Here is a 17,827-nt window from a genome sequence, read left to right as displayed (position 1 = left end):
TTTGGACACGTTCTCTTAGAGAAGAGAATATGCTTTGCCATCTACAAGCACTTGACATGTGACTGTGAAATGTAAGGATGTTATGAAAGCATCTATTCCGGTCCACCATTAGAGCCGAACAATCAATTAGGAGATGTTGACGGGTTTCTTTTTGCAAGGTGTCTAAGCAGTATCTACAATAATTCTGCACTGCTGTAATAACTTTGCGCATGGCCAACACCTCTCGCATGCCCCACAAGTTGAATCGAAACCTTAGGAACTCTGACCTGGTCTCCGGCGATGGAAATTTCGCCAGGTACAGGGCCATTATCCCATAAGGTTTTATACCGAAGGACCAGATATTAAAGTCTTTATAGCGCATGCAGCTGGTTAGCGTCCCTGCCCAGTCCGTGCAATATATCTTTCTTTTAGCTCGGTCCCGATACAGCAATAACAGCTCAAGTGATACATCCGCCCTGGCCATACAATTCAAGACACATTTAAGACATTCTCCTGAGAATTTAATTCTTGATTTCAACAATGCCAAGGCTAAGACTTCTAAGATGGTACTAGTGTTAACCCCTAGCATGCACTTTCGGAGAAGCACACATTGTCTCCAACTTGCCTGGGCGTGGAGGGACAACAAACCCAACTCATAACGGATGAGTGCAATCGGAACAGACTTTGGTAGTCTTAAGATCTCTTTCCAATATCTGGATTCTATGACGTCCCATGGGTGAGTTTTGTTTAACACCTCTCCCTCCACACCATATAACAAAATCGGGGACACTTTCATTTTATAGAAGTCAAGTGCGTGTTTTAACGTAAATTTCCCATATTTTTTTATTAAAATTTGCGTCTGTGAGGTCAGCTGTGAAAGCTTTCTCAGGGACCTTGCGCAGTCGTCGCCTTTGCGTTGCCTATCAGTAATCAAAATTCCCAGATATTTATACTCAGATACTTTTTCTAACTTTATATCTTGAATCGTCCATTTCTGGGTGGCACGAGTCCTCTTACTTGTTGCTGTTGGACTACATGTTAATACCTGGGACTTACCCACATTAATACTCAAACCATTTTTACAGGCATAAGTCCCCAGCTTCGCCAGCATACGCTGCAACCCCTAAGGAGTTTGCGATAATAAAACCAAATCATCTGTGTACAGTATATACGGGATTTGATGAACTCCCAGCCTAGGGGGGTCCCCATTACAATCAACAAATTCCTTCCCAATATCGAGAATAAAGAAATTAAACTGAGACGCTGCTAACGCACAGCCTTGTTTCAGGCCACGTTGGGTTTCAATTTCGGGTGACAATTTTCCATCTAGGCTAATGCAAACGCGCATGGATGTCTTAGTGTGAAACATGATGATCAGGGACAAGAGTGACGTAGGGCAATCATGAGCCTTCAATTTTCGGAACAGCAACTCACGGTCAACAGAGTCAAATGCTGCTCTAAAATCGATGAATCCCATGTATATGGGCTGTGATCTCTCAGCTTGCTGTGCCTTGATTACCCTAAGTAGCATAATATTAGGTATAGTTCCCAACCCCTTCACAAAGCCAGTCTGTAGAGGGTCAGCCAATTTCATTCGGCTCACCCAAGCTTGGAGTTCCCTCAAGATTAATCGGCAATACAGCTTTTCTGGCACATCAAGCAGCGGGATGGGCCTATAGCTGCTTGGTTCCAGTCTATCCCCTTTCTTGTAAATCGGGATTGTTATCGCCTGAGTCCACGTAGCAGGTAGGCTTTGAGTTGCATTTACGGTGCTAAAGATTTTATATAGGACCACGGCTCACTCATCAGGAAATGTTTTAAATTCGAAATTTAACAGCCCATCAGGGCCGCAAGCTTTTGAATTTGAGGCAGATTTGATCAACTCCACAATGTCCTCCAATTCAAAATTCAAGTGAAAGAGACCCCGAGGGCAGGACTCCTCCCAGCCGCCACTCGGCGTCTGCCGGGCGTACAACTGAGTGAAGTGGTCGATTTATTTTTGAGTTTGCACTCCGATGACTTGAAAGCTTATCTGAGAGCATAAGGTAGCGTGATTCATAGTTAACCACATTTTTGCTATGTTTTTCCCTGCTAAAACTTTCAGCATGTTTGCCCCATCTTCCTGGAACATCCTTGCTCGCTGGCCTCTGACCCAATTTCTGTATGTGGATTTCAATCTGGTAGATTGGATCTTCCTATCCGCTGGGGAACCCTTATGAACCGCTCTGAGATCCCTACGTAGTCGCGCTTTCATCTCTTTGGCATTTTTTTTCAAAGACATGAAGATGCTGGGAAGTTTGCTTGCCGTTAGGCCCTTGATTCCGGCATACCTGAATTTGATCAGGCCGTTCGTGCTTATCACCTCTTAACAGCAAGGCGTAATCTACGTGACCTCTGTCTAAAGCTGGTGGAATGTCCGATTTAAAAGCTCCATTGAGCATAAACAACCCTCTGGCTTTTACAAGAGAATCCCATCTTTTCCATCTCCTTTTGTTTGTGCAACTCCCTTGACTCAAACACTTTAGATTCAAATCACCCGCCAATACCAATCCACTTATCATGGGATTCATAACAACTAAGTCCAAGATGTTATTTAGATCGATAAAGTAGGTGTCATCCGACATAGCAATTGGGTTCCAGTAAATGTTTAACAAGGCATACACTTCCGACCCAGTGGTTAACTTGCCCAACAACATATAACTGTTAGGCATTGCCCAAAGCTCCTAGGTAATGCCTCACCCCTTTTTGACCGCAATTACCAGCCCTGACATCGGGCACCCCATAACTGGTTTCACCGCCGGATTTAGGAGGATTTCATGATCATCCCAAAGAGGCACCTCCGTAAACCAAGTCTCATGCAAAAAAACAATATCATATTTGGCCAAATCATTCTGATCACTGTTTAAGAGGTGAGAAAACCCCCTAGTATTCCAGTTTACCATTTAGATCTTCTCCTCCCTCCCCCATTCTCACATTATTTCATTGTGTTTGTCCCCGGCCTTCTGCCAAGCGAGGGGGCCTCACTGGTCGTTAGCTCTTTGAGATTTCTCTCCCACTCGCTCCTCACACCATTAGCATGCATAGATGATCGCTGAGGAGTTAATGCTCTATCGCCGAAGGGCTCGAGGACGAACCCTAAGGCAAACAAATCGTTCCTAGCCTGCCAAATAACATTCTGGACTAATCTTGATTTCACCCACAAGATCACTGCATTCAGATTCGACGTGGATAAGAATTCCACTTGGGACATGTCTGCCGATACCACATCTCGTAAATTGGGGATCTCCGAGAAAATTGCTAGAACCACCCGCCTGTTAAGATCATATTGAGGACAGGGTGGTCTTCTGCATGATAAAATTAAGGGAAACTCAACTTGCATATTTCTCAATGGGGGCTTATGTTGCTTACCCTTGGTTTGAATGCCATTAATCTGAGGGGGCGCCTCTTCCAATTGTGTATTCGGGCCCTGCATTCTCTTCAAGGCGTTCTCAATTAAAGAGATGATAGGCCCAGTTATCTGTGATAAAACTCCACTGTTATCATTTTGTACCTGTACCCCGTTCGGTTGACTAACAGGTTCTGGTGGATAAGAGGCTTCCACTTCACCACTCCGATGAGGTACCCTTAAGGAATCCAACACCTGCTTTGGCTTTACTCGGCGGTCAATGCTTGGATAAGAGGGGACAGTCCGTACATCACTAACCAGGCCCGATGTATAAATCCCCCTTTGTGCCAATTCTGACTGATCAGATTGACACGGCTTGACAGGTGGCGGCAGAGGAGTAGGGCGTGTCTTTGCCATATACTCGTTGACCGCTTTCCGGATCTCTGCTTGCTGGTGATCAGACTGAGAATTATTCCCCGCATCGACTATCATATCGTTAGGGGAATCTATTGCTATTTTGGATTTCTGCATTGAATTCTATGGAAGAAAGTAGTGTGTATGGAAATGTCAGACTAGGCAGAAAGACATGGGTGCTGATTGTGGATTCACGTCCGAGTCCCCGGCCTCCTGACTTGTCAGATCCTCTGTCCCCCAGCCCCGTCCACCTTCTCCCCAGTGCTAATTAGAGACGATCTATGTTCTCAGAGCCTGTCCTCAAAAGACAGTTGAAAAAGTCTAGAATGCTGGATAGTGAGTACCGTTTGCCTGCTATCTCGTCTAGTTAGTCCCCTCAAGTCTCTGAACATGAGCTGCCCACTCTGGTTGGCTCTTTCATCTTGGAAGTTAATTCGGCTGCCCGGCAAACAAAACAAAGACGCCAAACCGATTTACTCTCACCCACTCTATTTGGTTTTATTCTCTTATCCTCTCACTAAGATGGTGCCAATGGGAAGAGTGTAGGAGGAAAGGAAACACTATGGGCCTCATTACGAGGTGGGCGGTAAGGGGTTAACGTGCCGGTAAATGTGCTGGAGCCGTTAACCCTTTACTGCCCTATTACGAGGTCCTTAGCGGGTCCCGCGAGCAGTCCAGCATGCTAACAACGGGCCCGTCATTAACAGGCCCGCTGCTAGCATGCTCCCCATTCCCGTTGAGCCCTATGGGGACTCAAATGGGAATGGGAATGTACCGGGTCCGGGTTCCCTGAATGGGGAAATACCAGGCCCTCCAGGTTTGGAGGCAGCCCTTATTAAGGGCATGGCTACCTGCAAACTCGTAATGAGACCCTATTTGTGTATATTAATTCATGTTATGCTTCACTGAAAGTTTAACATCAAGCTGCTTGAGGTACTTAAGGAGGGCTGCTTCACTGCTTCAATAAGTTGAGCCCCCTCACTCAAGGCACTATGTTGGCATCAAATTAAGGAAAAAATCCTATTTAAAGCTCTCTGTTTTGCACATAACAGTTTTGATGAATCAGGTCCCAGCTTCCTCAGCTCTGACCCGAGCAGACACATCAGTAATTGGCCACTCACATCCACGGCACAACTCCTACTATCGACACCTAAGAGGAATCAGAATCGTCATGGAGCCCGGGAGCTTGCTGCATTTAAATCTCCATTGTGTACACCATGGTTGGGTTTGGATAAGGTCTACTCATGTGGCTTGGGGCGTGGAGAAGATCTCCTGCACTTCTTAATGGGCTGTAACTTCCTGACTGAATTAAGAAAAAAGTGGCTAAGGCCTCATCTTATCAAGAATCAATTATGGACACTTGGGAACGCTATGCTATTATTTATGTACAGTGAAGATGAACAAGTTATTAGTGATACAGCCTATTTTGATCAAGGATGCTTTAGAGGAGGGGTCTGCAACGTGCAGCTCTACAGATGTTTTGGACTACAACTCCCATGACCCCTCCTCATCGACTATGCTGGCTAGGGATGATGGGACTTGCAGTCCAAAACATCTGGAAAGCCAAAGTTTGCAGACCCTTGCTTCAGAGGTTGTTTACAGAAATAGGCAGCTGGTAAGAGGAGGGTTGCCCAGAGCAATGACAGAGGCTAAGATTAATTCTACCCCTTCCAGCCATCAACTCTTTGTTTTTGCTTTGTCACCCAGACGTGGGTCCCGTGCCTGTTGGGCCTGGAGACCCAAGCTAATCCTCACTGATGAGGCCCAACAAGGCTGAAACTAAGTTCTAGGGTCTGATTTACTTGCTCTGTTATCCCATTGGTCTGGGGGTGGTATCCAGAAGACAAGGCACGTTGGCATAGGTGTTTCCAGAATTGTGAAATATATTGAGGACCACGGTCTGAAATGATCTTGGAAGGGAGGCCATGTAGTCTAAAGATGTGCTTCAGAAATATTCCTGCCATTTCTTGTGCTGAAGGCAACTTGTACAATGGGGTAAAATGAGCCACGTGGGTGAATAGATCGATGGTAACCATATGGTAGTAAACCCTTTAGAAGGGGGCAGTTCCACGATGAAATCGATGGAAATTACTTCCCAAGGGCGTTCTGGTAATGTGGGTTGATGGAGAAGACCTGCAGGTTTCCTATTATTGGAATTATTCTGGCTGCAGACAGGGCGGGGTTGGACATACGCCCTTACTCCGTCAATCATGTTAGGCCACCAGAATTGCCTCTGAATGTGGTGAAGAGTAGCAGTAAAGCCTCGATGCCCAGAATGGAAGGTATTGTGACAGATGTTTATGATCTTGGTACTCAACTTGTTTGTGGGTACTGCCAGTCTTTTATCTTTGAAGAGGTAACCATCTTTCGTGACTAAGGACCATTGGTTTTTCCTGATGTAATCCTTCCAGAGATCAAGATGGTGTTTCAGCACAGCCCTTTTTTAACAAGGAGTTGGCTTGAGCCACCAACATTGTGTCATGGAACATCTTCGGAAAGGCGTGGGCCTCCACTGGCTCGTAATCAGGACGCCTGGATAATACATCAGCAATTACGTTGTTAGTTCCTGGGACATGATGTATGCGAAACTGATACTGGGTGAAAAAATAGGCCCAACGAGCTTGCCGACTGTTTCTGCATTCTAGGGATTGTAGGATCTGTAGATTTCTATGATCGGTTCCCACTTGAACAGGAAATTTGGCACCCAGGAGTAAATGGCGCCACTCAGTAAAGGCTTGCCGGATGGCGAGCAATTCTTTCTCCAGAACTGAATAGTGGTTCTCGCTGGGAGTTAAAGGTTGGGTTAGATAGGCAATGGGATGTTACGCTTTGTTCTCCGATTCTTGTTTTAGGACAGCACCTATTGCGTGATCTTCGGCATCTGATTCTACCAATAAGGGTTTATTGATATCCGCTTGAGCCAGGATGGGACCTCGAGTAAATCTCAGTTTTAGCTCCTGAAAGGCCGCCTCTTGAGCTTCGGACCAATTGAAGGGAATGTCCTTCTTCAACAATGCGACTATCGGCTGTACAATGTCAGAGAAGGTAGGAATGCATTTCCGGTAAAAGTTGGCAAGTCCCAGGAAGGATTGAATCTGTTTTACTGTTTTAGGGGCTGGCCAAGAAAGGTGAGACTCAACCTTGGAGGGGTCCATTTCGATTCCCTTTGCACTCAGAATGAACCCGAGGTAATGAACTGTTTGGACGTGAAATATGCATTTTTCTGGTTTAACCAGGAGTTTTTTCTACCGTAGGCGTTGTAAGACCGATGTCAAATGTTCCTGATGTAACTGGAAATCATTGGAATAGATCAATATGTCATCCAAGTACACTATGACAAAGAGAAACAACATACCCGAAAAGACTCTGTCCATGAATCGCTGAAACACCCCAGGGGCGTTTGCAAGACCAAATGGCATTACCAGGTATTCAAAATGTCCAAAGGGGGTCCTGAAAGCGGTCTTCCATTCATTGCCTTCACTTATCCAGATGAGATGGTAGGCGCCTCGTAGGTCGAGTTTAGTAAAGATTACAGCTCCCCGAATGGCTTCCAATATGTCGGAAATGATCGGTAGAGGTTAATGATCCTTAAGGGTGCATTGGTTAAGTCCCCGATAGTCCAGGCAGGGTCGAAGTTCCTTAGTGTCCTTCTTGGGCACGAAAAACAAAGAGGCACCAGCTGGAGACTTGAAAGGTCGAATGGTTCCATTAGCAAGGTTGGTGTCCAGGTACCCCCACAATGCCCTTTTTTCAGGTTCGGTAAGAATAAACATTCTTCCAAATGGTATCACTGCAGAATCTTCTGTGTCGATTGCGCAATCTTCTGGTCGATGGGGTGGTTGAGATTGAACAATAGCTGTTGAAAACACATCCGAGTATTGTTGGTAAATCTCAGGTACTTGGGGAAATATTGGAGACACAGATGGATGGTCGTTTGAGGATCTGGGGTTCCATAGATACGTTCTGTACCATGTTTTGGGATAAACAATGGGACAAGCAGAATTCGGAGCCTAGAAATAAGGATCCGGACACCAAATTGATGTACGGGTTGTGTTTTTGTAGCCAGGCCATTCCCAGAACCATGGGGTAGTGTGCTGCCTTGATGATGTCAAAACAAAGCATCTCCTGATGATTGTTGATTGAGAGCAGCAGTTCCGTGGTTTGCTGGGTTATGGTCCCGAAGACAGTGGTTTCCCATCAATTCCTTTGACAGCTTGGATTGTTCCCTTAGTTTCTATGGGAATGTTGTGTTTCAAGGCCCATTCATGGTCCAAGAAGATTCCCATGGCACCACCGTCCACTAGGGCCAGGATGGAATGAGTCTCCTTATTGGCGGTAGATAAGGATGTTTGCAGGACCACCAAGGTATTCAATCAGGGGCAATTTAAGGAAGGAGCAGAAGCGGAGCAAGTATCTTTCTCCCGAAGCTGGGCTCCGCTCAAGATTGGGAGCTGGCGTTTCCCGAACGCCTGGGTGGAGCTATAGGACAATTCCGTACTAGATGTTAATCAGAGGCACAATACATACATAGCCCAGTGTTGATCCTACGCATCCTTTCTCGTGCAGATATTGGACCCCGTACGCAGTCCAATTGCATAGGCTCGGGATCAGGAGAGTGCGATGTGGTTGCTTCCTTAGGACTAGGAAAATCCATGGAAACCTTTGGAGAAGCTGTTTTGGTTTTTCTCTTTTCTCGCCTTTCTTTCCTGTATTCGAAAGTCTATTTGGAGGGACAAGTCTATCAGAGCCTGGAAGGAACTTGGACTGGCTACTCTGGCAAGTTCGTCCTTAATTTCGTCATTTAAGCCTCTGCGAAACAGGGTAAAACTTGCCTTCTGGGACCAATTGGCCTCTTTAACCAACTGCTTAAAGCGGGTTACATAAGAAAGCATGTCTTGACTCCCTTGTTGGAATTCCAGGAGCCTTCCCTGAGCACTGTAAACCTGTTCAGGACGATCGAACATGGTTTTGAAGGCTTCCACAAATCCATCATAGTTGTCCAGGAGTGTATATGCAGCATTGACCAAAGGAGTTGCCCAGGCTAGGCATTGCCCAAGAGATGATCAATTATAAAGCCCACCTTGGCTCGGGGCGTGGAAAAATAGTAGGGTTTGAATGTGAAATGCACCAAACAGGAATCAAGGAAGGATCGCAGTGTTTTGGAGGAACCATCATACTTGTCCACTATGCCCCCTACCAGAGCACTTTCCTGCAACGCCGAATCCCGGGAAAGCACGAGTTGTTTTAACGCTGCATTTTTGGCTTTGAAATTTTGAACCTCTGTTGTTAATTCTTACATTCCTCTCATTAGGTCCTGGACTGCAGCCTCCATATTGAGCTCAGTATCAAGTTCTGGGCATCTCAAATTGTCACCCTCTACCCCCGGTCTTACCTGTTTTTCCGTTGTTGTCTTCTTCTTTGAAGGTTTCTCTGTCTTCCGGGATGTCCGGTACTTGTACAGATAAGGCCGGTGGTCCTCCATATCCAGCGTGGAACGAGAGCAGACTCAGAGGAAGACAAGAGTTCAGGATTCCAGGAAGGTAAGAGCAGTCCATGTCTGGTATTAAGCGCGGAACCAGGGAAGGGAAGCACAATTCGCAAGTACTGAGATAAAGTTGCGAGCGCGGAAGCATGGAAGGCGGCCTCGGAGAAGGCAACAGGCCGCTTCTAATAATCCAGGAATTAAAAGGGAAATATGGAAGGTATCGGACAATGATACGAGGAAAAGGAAGGAAACGATGAACACACTCGCTGAGAACTCGAAAAGTAGTGTTGAGATGCACAGCGCAGCGGTGCATACCCGTTTTCTAGGAAGCCAGGGCTCCGGTGTAAACGCTAGACCGCAGCGTGGCTGATGCGCCGGCCATGTTGAGAGGAGCACGGCTCCAGTGGTATGGTGCACAATGGACCAGGAAGTCCAGAAGGGGCATAAATGGCGAGTCATGACAGCAGTTCGGGCTGGACTGACCCATTTGGGGTGGGACCAAGCCTGATTTGCATATGGTCTTTCCCCTTCAGTAATGGCTTGGCAGGCAAAAAACGGTGGTCTGGACGGTTGCCCAGAGCAATGCCAGAGGTTAAGATTAATTCTAAACCTTCCAGCCATCACCTCTTTGTTTTTGCTTTGTCACCCCGAGTGGGACGGGTATGCCCAGACCTGGGTCCCGTGCCTGCTGGGCCTAGAGACCCAAGCTACTCCTCACTGATGAGGCCCAACAAGACTGAAACATATTTGGGGATGCTTGTGGTCTCGTGCAGAAGGGATGTGACCTAGCAGTTCGGGCGGGACTCCCCCTTTTGGGGTGGGACCAAGACTGATTTGCATATGGTCTTTCCCCTTCTGTAATGGCTTGGCTGCAAAAGAACGATGGTCTGGAGTGTTGCCCAGAGCAATGCCAGAGGTTAAGATAAATTCTAAACCTTCCAGCCATCACCTCTTTTTAAAAAAAATAAGATGCCTACCTGCTATTTTAAAGTTGTTAATACTATTTTAGGTTGTATGTCCTTTTCTGTTGTGAATTGATGTGGTTGGGAGTTTTTAAATGTTGCTGTTTTTCATTGCCTGTTAATGGATTTTATGTCCGAATAAAAATGTATTCTCTCTCTCAGTGCAAGACTTTTGGACTGTTTTCCCAGTAGGTAGTCTGCTGGATGTCTAAGGCTGCATGGGCTAGGGCGCCCTGGCCAATTCTGACCACTAGTCCTCATAGAGCCAGTAGGGTCCTACAGATTGTTCCTCTTATTTGGACTGAAAGTGGGCATCCTAGTCAAGGCTTGGCTTGCTGTGGTCGTACCCTTATGCATCCTTATAGTTTCGTTTTTCCCTCCTGATTTGACCTATTCATATTATTTCTGTAATGCCTGCCGGGAGTATGTGTGAGCAGAGCGATTGGCACAGATACGTTTTACACCAATATTGTAATGTGTTTACCCTGTGCTTCTTAGCGGCTTGACTCTGCAATTTACAATATGCCAAATAAATAAAGAGAGCACTAATCCTCCTGGCAAATATTTGCAGTCAGTTCAAAAACTGTTCAGGCCTGAGTGCTGGCAAAGGGTTCTACGTAAAAGAAAACGAGGCCAAAAATGTCGAGGTTTTTTTGGTCGAATTCCAAAAATGTTTTAAGGGTTTTTTGCAATTATTTTTTAATAAGGTGGAGCTAGACGTCCGCCTCCTCCCCACTTCCCGCTACCTTTATTTATACCCTTACCCAACCACCCCATCTTTTTAAAATTAAAACAGGGTACAGCAATCCTGGTGAAATTCCACCCAAAAAACTCGATCTTTTAGGCCTTGGTGTTTTCTGATTCGTTTTTTCGGGGGATTCCCTTGCAAAGAGCACTATCTCCATAGAGATAACTCGGTAGTTTAAAATCCATCGGATTTTTTTTCTCATTAAATTAATGACCTACAAGAGACGGCACAAAAAGGAGGGTAGCTCATGGGCAACACGCTTGGACTGTGAATAAGAGGATGCGGAGCAACATCCATCAATCTCTGGTCTGGTGCTTGGAAGCTTGAAGATTAAGTGCAGGTATAAATCACCAAGAAAGAAAAAGTAACTGTGCAGGATATGATATGTTATGGTATTTATAACGCGCCTATACACAAGTGTTTCAAGGCGTGACGAGGCAAGGGAGGGGGAACAGAGGGAAGACCGAGACAACGATTTTACTGGGCCAGGTGACATTGAGATCGCGCAAGTGCAGGGGAGAGTGGGAAAAGTGCGGGGGAAAAGGGGAAGGGGGCAGTGCAGCACATAGGATAAACAGTAAAATAAATAAACCAATAAATAAAAAGTACAGCCAGCTGGTGGCAAGTGCCAGGGTAAGTGCAGACATCAGGTGCCAAGTGCTAGTAGGGGACTGTAGGGATACAGAAACAGCCCCCAAGGGCATGGTTTTCCAGGGGGGCAGTGCAGGTGTGCAACTGGCAGGAGGGGACCTGGGCCCGAGATTAGAGGGTAGCCAGGTAACTAGGGTAGTTTCAGTTTCAGCCAGAAGATCAGCAGGAGAGAAAGCAGAAGCAAAGAGTAAGGTCTTGAGGTGCTACCGGAACTCAACAAGGTGGTTGATCTATAGGTTAGCCTACATCTTTCTCAGCTTGAGAAGGCCAGTTACATGCAAGCCTATGTTTAATGAATGTTCTTACTCACATTTCAGTCACCTTCTTCCATCCCATTTCATAATACTGGGGTCCTTTCGTGCTCATCCCTTTTTGGTTTTGGTGAATGGTTGCAGCGCTTGGGCCCCAAAGTTGCAGAAACCATTGCTACAAAAGCGACAGAGAGAGAGAGGGATGGGGGTTCTGAACTGAGAATATCTGGTTGACATAGCAACAGGCAATGCCATAAAACACTCCAAATCACTTAAATCTCTTTTTACAAACTCCTACGCCATACTACCCAATGAGAAGTTCACTTTCAATATTTGCACCAATCAGCAGCTTTGTAAGAAGCAAGTTGGGGGCCGGGCTTTCCATTTCCCAGCTGCATATTGATTTTCTATTGAGCTATTTTTGTAGTCAATTGAAGTTTTTAGGGCTACTTTTGACATCAATCTTTGTTGTCCTACTTAGGCTGCCTTCCTACAGCCACCCACTCACCCAACCCCCACTGTCCACCCCTCACCCCACTCTCTCTACCCCCACCCACCCCACTCCTATTCACTCTACCCCCACCCACCCCACCACCATTCCATGTGCTGCTTGGGGTTTGTTTGGGCTATTTTGGGCTACTTTCACAAGTCCTCCAGATGCTGCTTTGTTCTTCATGTTTTTCGACCCCAACCATCTACAATCACTGACCCACCAGTACCCCCACTCTCTCTGGCACCACCCACCCTACCATTACTATCTCGACCCCCACCCCACGCACCCTACCCCATTCTCTCTACCCCCACCACCCTAACCCCACTCTTTCTACCTCAAGCCACCCACCCTGCCCCACCGACCTACCCTATCGTCACTCTCTCTACCCCCATACACCTACCCTACCCCATTCTCTACCCCCACCCACGTACCATGCCTACATTCCCTCTACCCCTACCGACCCTGCCCCCATTCTCACTACTCCAACCACCGACCATACCCCTACTCTCTCTACTCCACCTCAACTCTCTCTACCCCCACCCTATCTCCACTCTCTCTACTTCCACCCACAATACCTCTAATCTGTCTACCCGAAACCCACCTACCTCCACTCTCTACCACACTCTACCACCACACATCATACTCCCACTGTCATGATTCCTGCCCCTCATGTCCCCAGCCCTCCAATATGTCAGGTTGGAGCCAGGCCACAATCACCTACATGGCCCTCAAGGGCCTCTCCATCCCTCAAAAGACCCACTTGGAGTCAGACTTGGCGCTTGTGGCACCAGACTCACTCACTCCCATTGGATAACATTGGGGATTGGACTTGTAGTGCATTGATGGGGACAAGATGGATGCCCCCACATATTTCGGTTCCCAGAACTGCATGTGCAGTCTAGTCTTTTGGGTGTGGTTCAGCCCAGAGACACCTGGGATACCCAGAGACTATTTAAGCCATGCCCAGGCTGAGAAACATGCTTTGCGTTTTCTGCACCTGCAGCGTGACACTCACCATGTTCGGATCGGTCTCCAGTAGGCCTGCATCTTTCTTCTGTGCTCAGCTCCTGCAAGAACAAGAACACCGTTAGGAACAGCCTTACCTTGCAGCGCTTCTGCCCATCATTCATCGCTCCTTCTGTTCTGCGGGCATGTTCGGCGGTGTCATTCCCATCCCGGCACGCCGCTTCCTAAGGAAAAAAGAAAAGAACAGAAAAAAGGCATTAGTAAGCATTCAGCAAATCTTCGCTTATTTTTAAAGACTGTGCAAGCTTCAAACGCTTAACTGTATCCCAGCCGCTGTGGGGGAACTCTGTCTCCGGAACTTCTCATCCATCTGCAAGAGGGAAAAGACACTCCAGGTTAGCGTGGAAACATCTAGAGGCGCTGCATACCGTGCTTACTCACCGCATTTCTTCTTCATAACCGGCAACCACGCTGAAAACGTCGCGGCACCTAAAAGACACAGAAAAAGAACTCAATTCAATACAAATACAAAAGGGTCACATCGTGCATCACGCTCTCACTCGCCTTCAGCGCTACTCATCTCAGCAGCACGTCACCATCTTCGGACGCCGGCCATCATCGAAGGAAGGAAGGGAACGAAGTTAGAGAACTGTTCAAAAGACTCATTATACTTACCTGTCGGACTCTTGCCAGTGAAGTAACTAGACAGCAACGAGCCCGCATCAATCAACGTTCCCCTGCGCTGAAAGCAGGACGGAGAGCACACTTCCCAAGAAAACAAGGTGAGCTGTGGATCAAAGGGAAGGGTTGGACCCCGGGGAAGAAGGGGTTCAAGCACACAGAGACAATAGGGAGTTAAACTCTACCAATCCTGTGTTTCAGGCCCAGTCTCCAGTCGAGTAGACTCCAGGGAAGGGTTCGAGGTCGTAAGAGGTCAGAACAGGCTGAGTGACGTCCCTGTGGATACCAGGTGAGCGTTACAGAACGCAAAGCCTCCATATCAAAATCAACCTGGGCGTCATGGAAATGTCAGAAACCGACCAGTTAGCCCACATGTTGGGGCAGCTACGCTCTGAAGTACATGCAGCCAGGCAGGAGACCAACACCCTGAGGAGAGAGCTGATAGTAGCCAAAGAACGCACTGATGATTTAAGCCGGCAACTTCTCCAGTCACAAGCAGTGCATGCACCATTGCCGGGAAGTGTGCCCTCGATGCCAGCACCATCACCCAATCCCGTTCAGATAACCCTTCCTGGGGCAGTTCCCTTGGCCCCGCCCAAACGATTTACGGGGGATCCCAAGAGGTTTGCAACGTTCATGAACCAGTGCTGCCTGCACTTCCTTTGTAGACCAGGGGCCTTTCCGAATGACCAATCACGGGTCGCTTTTGTGCTATCCTACCTGAGTGGACTGGTCTGTACCCTTTGTGGCCTAAGACGATCCTTTGCTGCATGACTTCAGGGGCTTTCAGCAGGAGATGGAAAAGCTGTTCGCCCGTCGTACTCATGGGCAGGCATTAGACAACAAACTTCTGTCCCTACGCCAAGGAATCAAGACCTATTAACATACATAGCCACATTCAATAAACTCGTAGTTGAAGCAGAATGGCCAGTGGAGAAGAGAACCACGTTATTTCATCGGGGGTTGCGGGGGGAGCTCAAGGATGTTCGCGCACAAGTAGTGAACCCCCCGAAAGACTGCTCAGAATTCATTGACCTTGTTGTTCAACTATATCATAGGATGCAGGACCGAAGAGCAGATCGAACCAGACCAGACCCTCGCCCTATGTATGTGCGTTCAAAGGACAATATTGCCCGCACAACAGAAGGTTCAGGAGAACCAATGCAAATCGGGGGGGGTCAGATCCCCCTTGACTAAAGTGGAAAGGGATAACAGGAGACAGCAGCAGTTATGTCTGTACTGTGGAAGGTCAGGTTATTTCCTTAAAGAGTGCCTTGTGAAGCCACCGAGGAGGACGGTAGGGGCCACAGACAAGGAAGATACCATCAAGGAATTGGAAAACTCCCCAGCCCGGCAAGTGTAGGGGTCCACTTGTCGAGCGAAGAAAGTGAACTACAGACTTCCCATTTTGCACTATCTGTGGTCTTGATCAATCACCAACAACCATCTCGGATGCACGCAGTAAGAGCGTACATTGACAGTGGAGCCGTTGGGAATTACATCAACCAGGATCTTGCGGCAACGATGGGGCTTCCGTCAAGCCCTAAATCAACCACCGACACTGTTACCACTGTCGAAGGCACGGAAATAGCTTCTGGTCCAGTATCCCAATGCACTGCAGCTTTGACCCTTCTGTGCCAGGATGGACACCAAGAATCTATCGTTTTCGACCTCATTAAGGCACCACAGTTCCGGTTGATTTTGGGGATGCCATGGTTGGTAGCTCACAATCCTCGAATCGATTGGCGAGCAAAAGAATTGGCCTTTCCCGAGACCTGCGCCCACACATGTTATCGCCAAGAGAAACAACCAATAGACACCAGAACCTCCATGCTTGTGACTGTGGCAATCAGCACCCTACCAAGAGAATACCAGGACTTTCAAGATGTCTCTCAGAAAGAACAGGCTAATACCCTGCCACCACATAGACCATACGATTGCCAAATCGACCTGATACCCGGCGCACAAATCCCTTGTGGGCAGATTTACGCACTCACGGAACCAGAAAACTAGCACCTGAAGGCCTATCTTGACCAATACTTGGGCAATGGGTTCATCCGTCCCTCGAAGTCTCCAGCAGCCAGTCCTCTTTTCTTCGTACCGAAAAAGGAGGGGGACTTTAGAACGTGCATCGACTATTGCGCACTGAACCAGATTACCGTAAAAAAACGCTACCCCCTGCCACTGATCCCTGAATTGCTTGATCAAGTCAAAGATGCCCAAATCTACACAAACTAGACCTGAGGAGGGCATATCACCTTGTTCGTGTAAAACAGGGGGATGAATGGAAAACCGCTTTTCACACCAAATACGGCTTGTACAAATATCAAGTAATGCCCTTTGGCCTTTGCAACGCGCCTGCAGCATTTCAATACTTCATGAACGATGTCCTACGGGAATTGATTGATGCCTGTGCTCTAGTGTACATCAACGATATTTGAGTATATTCTGCATCAAAGCAGGACCACGTTAAAAACGTCCGATCCGTATTGGAGAAACTCTGTCAACACCAGCTCTACGCCAAGCTCGAAAAGTGCTCATTCCACGTCTCTGAGGTGGAATTCCTGGGCTTTACTCTCAGCACGAATGGAATCCGAATGGATGTACACAAGGTAGATGCTATCCTGAACTGGCCATCCCCAAATTCATTCAAGGGGGTTCAAAGTATGCTGGGTTTTGCAAACTTCTACCGCCGGTTCATCCCAGGATTTTCGCAAACCGTGCATCCCATCACGTCATTGCTAAGGAAAAGCAACAAAAAAGTTCCAGTGGACAACAGAAGCCGAGGAAGCTTTCCAGGAACTTAAAGCAAGATTCACATCTGCCCCAATCTTACGCCACCTTCGCCCTGATCTCCCATACTTGGTGGAAACGGACGCCTCAAGCATGGCTATGGGAGCCGTCCTCTCACAAAAGGAACCCGAAACGGGCCAGTTACACCCTGTTGCCTTCTGGTCGCAAAAATCATTATCACACCCTGAACTCAATTACGCTATCACAGACAAAGAACTCCTGGCCATTAAGTCAGCCTTTAAGGCATGGCGGCACTACCTCTTGGGCGCCAGACACACAATCACCGTAATAACTGACCACCGGAACCTCCAGTACCTAAAAACGGCAAAGGCCCAATCCTCACGACAACTACGTTGGGCTCTTTTTTTTGCTGAATATGACTATGTGATTACATTTCGACCAGGGGTGAAAAACGGGAAGGCTGATGCCCTTTCCCGAATGGGGGTGGAAGAGCAAGGGTATCAGACCCCTGACCCAACAGCAATCATCCCAAGTGACAAGCTCTTAGGAATCACAGCAACCATAACTCAGAAAGAATTACATGAAGAAATCCAAAACCTGATGAGTCCAGAGCAATTACAAGCATGGAGTGCACAAGGAGAACATTACATGATGAAAGATCAGTTGCCCTACTTCAGGAATCGTTAATTCTTACCAAACCAAGAACTACGAGAACAAGTAATGTCCAGTTATCATGATTCCTTGATCGAGGGCCACCCCGGAATCGCTAAAACCCTAGCCAAGGTAAAATTAAATTATTGGTGGTCCACGTGGCGATAAGACATTATCCAATTCATCCTATCTTGTGGAGTGTGTGCTCAAAACAAGTAATCCAAGCAGAAACCGGCTGGGCTATTACAACCATTGGAAATCCCACCAGCACCCTGCCACACGTTGTCCCTCGATTTTATTACTAACTTACCACCCAGTCAAGGGTTTAACACTATTCTTGTGGTCGTAGACCTATTTTCAAAAATGGCACATTTCATTCCTCTTAAGGGGCTCCCAAATGCTTCCAC

The sequence above is a fragment of the Ambystoma mexicanum genome, chromosome 5q (genome assembly GCF_040938575.1).
Source record: "Ambystoma mexicanum isolate Mex_15411 chromosome 5q, UKY_AmexF1_1, whole genome shotgun sequence".
Lineage (NCBI taxonomy): Eukaryota > Metazoa > Chordata > Amphibia > Caudata > Ambystomatidae > Ambystoma > Ambystoma mexicanum.
The sequence above is the reverse complement of the archived record's forward strand: the minus strand, read 5'-3'. Positions refer to the sequence as shown.